The following is a 7,033-nucleotide window of genomic DNA, read 5'->3' as shown; positions in this document are numbered from 1 at the left end:
TTCTTCCCATCCTTTGGTTGATGAAACGGCTTCGCGTGGTGTCCTTCGTGACTTCTCGGACTAAATCCGAATTAGGCCAATAACCTCGGGCCGACAGGACCCTTTCTCTGCGTGAAAGCATGGATAATATCTTTGGGCCTCATAATAGCCTTCGAGAAGAGACTTGTCTGAGGTCTCACGGTCCCGGGATGCCGATGACTTCTTGGAGGCGATCTCTAAATGGAGGCATGGCTGTGCTTTGGGCCACCCTGGTCATTACCCGAAGCCTATTTCGCATGGGTATTTGTTATAGACGCCCATTTCTTCGTAAACTAGCCTTCTTTGGCAAAAGCCTTTTGAAGTTGTACGCCAATCTTGTGTTGGTGAAGGCATTGTTGGCTTGCTGGAGCGTTGTCTTGCTATGATGGAGGTCTTCGGGATTGAGCATTACCTCAAAACTGGAGGCGGTGCTGATGGTTGGTGCCTTTTGTTGGCATTGAATCGTTCCTACCCTTCTCACATGTAATCGTGAGGTTGCTTCCACTTCCTGGGGATCCTCGGGGTTTGCTGATTTCATGGTGCCAGTGGGTCATGCCCTTAGTGGCTATTTATTTGGGGAATGGTAGAGATCGGGCACGGTGATAAATGAGATGTGCGCTTTATAATTATGAAAGAGCTTTCATCGGGGCGAGACGGGCCCGTGCTTCTGAGGAGAGTGCATCATTCGAGCCTAGCATTCCTGAAGTCCTTGGTTTCGGAGCAGTGGTTCCTTTGGGTCAATAAGGGTTGGGCCACCAGGAGGGTGCTCGGTCGTCAAGTAGGTTTGCCGGCTTCACTTCGTGGTAAGTTTCGGTATGATTCCTCAGTATCTCGGATCTTCCATTTCTTATCAGGTTTTCCTTTGTAAGACTCCGACAGACCCAGGCTTCGAGCTGCTCCGCCAAGGGGATATACTTCTGGGGGCCCTGAACGAGGGTAGGCCCCCTAGGCTTCTTGGTAAAGGGAAGAAGGGGTCGAGTCAGTGTACTGGCGGTTCGGGACATATTAGAGCTCGCATTACAGAAGACTTTTGATGAGGTAGGAGCCTTCTTGTTGTAAGCGTTTCGACTTTTCAACCTTTGAGTTTAAACTTTGCTTATTTTTTTAGCTGTAGAAAAAAGGCGAAGGCTTAGGAGTACCTTAGGGACGGAGCCGATCGAGCTAGGAATGCCTGAAATATCAAATGCAAGCTCGAGCTTCGATCTGAGTGGACATGATTGTGAAGCTGTAGCTTGATTCCTCAAAAGTCCGGATTGAGAATAACCGGTGCCTGAACTGGTATAGTACTAAGTCAGACCGAGGATGATGAAGGAGTGGTGACCTGTCGCTGATGACCGAGCCGGGTTAGAGCGGGTCTTCGAGGGATACGTTCGTCGTAGATCTTTGGGACAGGCGCTTGAAGAGACCCACGCCAGGGGTTCTGTCCTTCTAGAAGGATTTTCTTGAGCGAAGGTGGTCGAGTGTGATGCTCGGTTGCTTATTATCGATGCCACGGAGAGCGAGGCTGGGGCCGGTAGGCCATAACCCTTTTGGGTAGAGCGTGGATTTTGTCACTTTGTATTTTACTATTTATAGAGCATGCTTGTAGATGGAGAGCGCACCTTTCGTGCATATATAAAATGAAAGAAAGCTTGAAGTTTTACCTCCTTTGTATCTCTTCACGTATTGCTTTTGACCAGGCGGGCTGGTTTCCGTGTTTTGGCGGGATCCTCATAGATCCGAAAATGTTCAGGTAGGCCTAGAAGCTTTTAAGTGCAATCCTTGACGCGAGCATGCATTATGGCCTCTATGTTTTGCCCAGCTATTTAGGCTCAGTTTCTGAGTCAGGCCTTTATTTTAGCTTGCATGTCCTTCAGTCTTTTGTGCCCGTGCGGGCGGATGGCAATTTTTCTCATTTTCTTGCCCTTGGGTATTTTGCTGTTTCAGCTATTTTGGGTCCATTCTCCGAGTCGCATTGCGATTCGAGCTTTAATTGACCCTTAAGTTCTTTCCTGCCTGCATGGGTAGACAATGGTGGCCTTTATTTCCCGCCCTCGAGCATTTGTTGTTTTAGCTATTTCGGGTCCAGTCTCCGAGTCGCGTTGTGATTCGAGTTTTAATTGACCCTTAAGTTATTTCCTGCCTGCATAGGCAGACAATGGTGGCCCTTATTTCTGGCCTTCGGGCATTTGTTGTTTCAGCTATTTCGGGTCCAGTCTCTGAGTCGCATTATGATTCGAGCTTTAATTAACTCTTAAGTTCTTTCATGTCTGCATGGGCGGTCGACGATGGCCTTTTGTGTTTTGGGTCGAAGTGACCTTACAAGCGAGTGGCTCGGAGGCTCACTCGACTGGCAACAGTGGCATTTATGTCGTGCCTTTAAGCATATTGCAGTTTTCTTATTTCGGGTCCAGTCTTCGGGTCATGTTGCAACTCGAGCTTTAATTAACCCTTAAGTACTTTCGATTTTCAGACCGGTGATAGTGCCTATTACGCTATTTTGGTCATTGAGACCTCTTAATATGTGGCCCGGAGGCTTGCATAGTTAACTATTTTGGATCCGGTCTCCGAATTGGATTACGATTCCAGCTCATTTTAATCCTCAAGTTGTCAATTTTCAAGCTGGCAACAATGGCTCTTATGCTATTTGGTCGTAGAGACCTTTTAGTGTGTGGCCCGGAGGCTCGTTTGGCTAGCGACAATGGCTCTTACGTTATTTTTCCCGTGGGCTTTTTGTAGACTTTGTTTTCCGCTCATTAAGGTCTTTTGAAACAATTTTGCCTGACTCGTCATTGGTTCCGGAGGAACCTCGATTTCAAGTCATTATCGGCGATGTTCGAGCATCACGAAAGGTTCATAGCTCGTAGGTTGAGTATGTCGAAGCCTTGTGATTTTGAGCTGACATGGTCAAAGGTTGTTTTTTGCCTGTTGAGGGAAGCCTGTTTTAACCGGTTCTTTCCGAAGTATATTCGAAGCAGTGGCCTGCAATTTTTTATTTAGCGATGGTCGGGCATCCCCGAGTTGCGTTAATTTGGTTGTATCAGCCGTTTTTACCGTAGTCATATGTGTTTGGTCGGAGCCATTTTTTATCCCAAGTAATAGTTTAGGCATCTACACCGAGGGTATTCCCTTTTGGGATTCTTACAAATGCAACGTATAGCCTAAACTTCAAGATTTTCATGCATGTTGAGGTCTTACATTTTATCATGCCTGTTGAGGTCTTACAATTTGTCATGCCTGTTGAGGTCTTACAGTTTGTGTTGCTTTATAGAATAGATCTGGTTACACTGAGTCTGTCCGCTCGGGGTCTTACAGTTTCGGGTTTTCCAGTACATGGCGACTGGTGACAGTCTCCCAGCTATCGAGTTTGCTTGGGCTCGAAGGCCATTATTTGTGAGCTCGGAGTTACCTTGCTGGGACTTTGTGAACCCGGAGTTCTGAACCTGGGGTTGTGCGGGTGCCAAATTATTGACATTAAGTCTCCGAGCATTTCGAGATGCATCCGGTGAAGGGGTTCCTACCGGGAACACACTGCGATTTCCTTGTTTGGAGAATGAGATGTTGAAAGATATTCTTCGATCCATTGTCGTAATATATATTGTTGTGTTGAGTCGACCTATATCGGGTCGAAGTCGATCGCTCGGAGATTTGCCTTGCCTGAAGTTTTTTACCATTTCAGAGCTTCGATCTGGAGGCCATCGGAGCGTTTGAACTGCTGGCATCCGTTCCCGAGTTTTTGGGACATTTCTGGTGAAAGAATTTGTTACCCTACTCTGAGAAGGAGTTCCCTCCCCTAATTTAAGGCACTAATAATAGATTGTATATAAATTATAAGCAAACCTTGTTTAAGGAAGGTAATATACAAAATTAGGACAATTTTGATAAATAAATTTTAAATATTGTATATGAAAAAAAATCTTATACTTTTTTCCGAAGAAATGAGGATTATCTCCCAATTTATATGATGCACTTTGATTGGCCCTGAGTTTAAAAAGGAAAAAAACATATAAGATATGTGATTTAAAACAAGTCATAAATAATTATGTGGCTATAAATCATCTCATTAATGATACAATAAAATGTCTAAAATTTAAATTATTTAAATATATGAATAGTATTATTTTGGAAATTGACTGAAAAGGAAGGTGCATTACATAAATTCGGATAGAGGAAGTCTCTATTTGGAGGTTAATACCTTTTTCTTTCTTTAGATGACAAATATAATTAAATAAATTACCTAAAGTGTTGGACAAACTTTTGAGGAAGAAGAACCTCAATAGTTCGAATATCTTCATTGTCACGACCACGGTTCACCCTCTGTGAACTGTCGTGATGGTACCTAGTCTCTACGACTAGGTAAGCCTAACAAATGCGGAACATAAACGAAATTCGTGGAAGAAATAATCAAAAACCAAAATAACTGAATGGAAACAATAGTTATAATGCCGCTCAGCATGTACAACATAACATTCTCAAAACCAAGTACACTATCCCAAAACCCGGAAACTCATGGAAATACAAGCCTTTGGAATATCTAACAGTCTAACTCCAGAATATCTAACAAGAAAGAAAATACAGATGGGCAATGTTTAACAGCTAGAATCGAAAGAGACTCCTCGGTATACGGACGCGGCAGATGTACCTCAAAATCTCTAGAGCAGTTGCCTCCCTCAATGATAGTAGGCCTGAGTAGTGGTACCTTGATCTGCACATGAAAAACATGCGCAGAAAGGGCATGAGTACACCACAGCGGTACTCAGTAAGTGTCAAGCCTAATCTCGGTTGGGTAGTGACGAGGAAGGTTAGGGCCCTACTGAGGTTAAGTAAAATATAAAGATCAACAGTATAGAGAAGAACAGTATAAATAAGTACAGCAGTAAAATAACACAGGATGTACAGGACAACAACAACTATAAAGAAACAAGGTAACACGGAAAGGAAATACAACTCAGCACCAATAATAACGATCGGGGATCTCCCAGGATACCGGCTTGTAGTCCCATGTGTACATATCCAATGGATCTCCCATCCCGTAGTCCAACTCATAGTGCACGGGGATCTACCGGAATCCCATTTTGTAGTCCCAAATGTAAATACTCAGTATTGGGGGAATCTGTCGGGTGCTTTCCCGTAGTTCCACATAACTATGCAGGGGGATCTACCGGAATCCCACATCCGTAGTCCCAAAATAAATATACAGCAGCAACAGGAAAATATACATAAATGGCAAAATTTCATGTTAAAGCAACAAGTGATCTAGCCTAGCATGCTGCACAAAATTCAGGTAAGGTAGGTTGAGCAAATAAAGTAATTAAGTCACTTAGACATGCTTTCCTAAGTTAACAACAGGCTTAATAGTGCAAGTAATAGAAACATGAAAGGAAACATACTAGTAATTACTTAAAGAAAATCGGATTTCCGACAATTAGCACAAGCACGCACTCGTCACCTCACATACAAGGCATTTCAATTACCAAATATACCAATCCTAAGGGGAAGGTCCCCACACAAGGTTAGACAAGCCACTTACCTCGAACCAGCTCAAAAATCAAAATCCGAAACCATGCTCTTGCCACGAGTACTCGACTCCAAATGGTCCAAATCTATCCAATTCAATTGCATAATATAAATAACACTTCAAGTAACTGATTCTACAAAGAAATTCTAAGCTAATACGTGAAATTAGGTAAAATGACCAAAATGCCCCTCGGGCTCACGTCTCGGAATCGAGTAAAATTTATATATCTAGAACCCTCGCACTCTCACGAGTTCAATCATATCAAAAGTACCAAAATCAGACCTCGATTTGTCCCTCAAATCATCATTTAAAGGTCTCTAATTAGACAAGCCCTAACCCCTCAGTTACCACTGATTTTCCTTAATTTTTCATGCTTAAATTGATAAAAATCATTCCAATAAGGAGTTTAGGGACCAAAGACCTTACCCCAATGAACTCCTCTGAAAATCCCTCTTGAAAAGTGCTCCCCAAGCTTTTTCCCATTTTGAAAAAGATGAAAAATGGCTAAATTTCGTGAAGGCAAGAATTTATATGTTCTGCCCAGTGATTTCCACATAAGCGGCGCACTTCTGCGAGGACTTCATTGCATCTGCAACTTTAACTTAAAGGCCAATTTCCGCATCTGCACCGCTTCTGCAGTGAATTACCCGCATCTGCGGAACCTGTTGATCCTCCCCAAATTCGCATACGCACTTGCTCCCCCGCTTCTGCGGCTCCGTACCTGCGGGACCCAAACCGCAAGTGCGGTTATGATAGTAAACCAGCTGTTGCAGCAAACTTCAACTCCAAATCCTTCCGTCAACCATACGAATTCATCCCGAGGCCCCCGAGACCTCAACCAAATGCACCGACAAGTCACAAACCACTTTCCAAACTTGTACCAATCCTTAAAACACCTAAAACAACATCGAAACCTCGAATTAACCATGGATTTAAGCCTAAGAACTCCAAAATTCTCAAAATACGCTTTCGATCAAAAAGTCTATCAAACCTCGTCCAAATGACCTGCAATTTTGCACACACGTCACATTCGACACTACTGAGCTACTCCAACTTCCGGAATTCCATTCAGATCCTCATATCAAAATTTCACTATCGGACTGGAAACTTCAAAAATTCAACTTTCGGCGTTTCAAGCCTAAATTAGCTACGGACCTCCAAAACACAATCCGAACACGCTCCTAAACCCGAAATCACCCAACGGAGCTAACGGAACCATTGGATTTCCATTCTGAGGTCGTATTCACAATGTTCCGACTATGATTAACTTTCCAACACTTAAGCTTTCATTTAGGCACTAAATGTCCCAAATCCCTTCGAAATTCAAAACTGAACATCCCGGCAAATCAAAATAGTAGAAATAAACTTGGGGAAAGTAGTTAATAGGGGATCGGGGCATAAATTCTTAAGACGATCGGCCGGGTCGTCACATCCTCCTACACTTAAACATTCGTTCGTCCTCGAACGAGCATAAAGACATACCTGAAGTAGTGAAAAGATGAGGGTAACGGCTGCGCA

The sequence above is a fragment of the Nicotiana sylvestris genome, chromosome 10 (assembly GCF_000393655.2).
Source record: "Nicotiana sylvestris chromosome 10, ASM39365v2, whole genome shotgun sequence".
In the NCBI taxonomy this organism is placed as follows: Eukaryota; Viridiplantae; Streptophyta; class Magnoliopsida; order Solanales; family Solanaceae; genus Nicotiana; species Nicotiana sylvestris.
The sequence above is the reverse complement of the archived record's forward strand: the minus strand, read 5'-3'. Positions refer to the sequence as shown.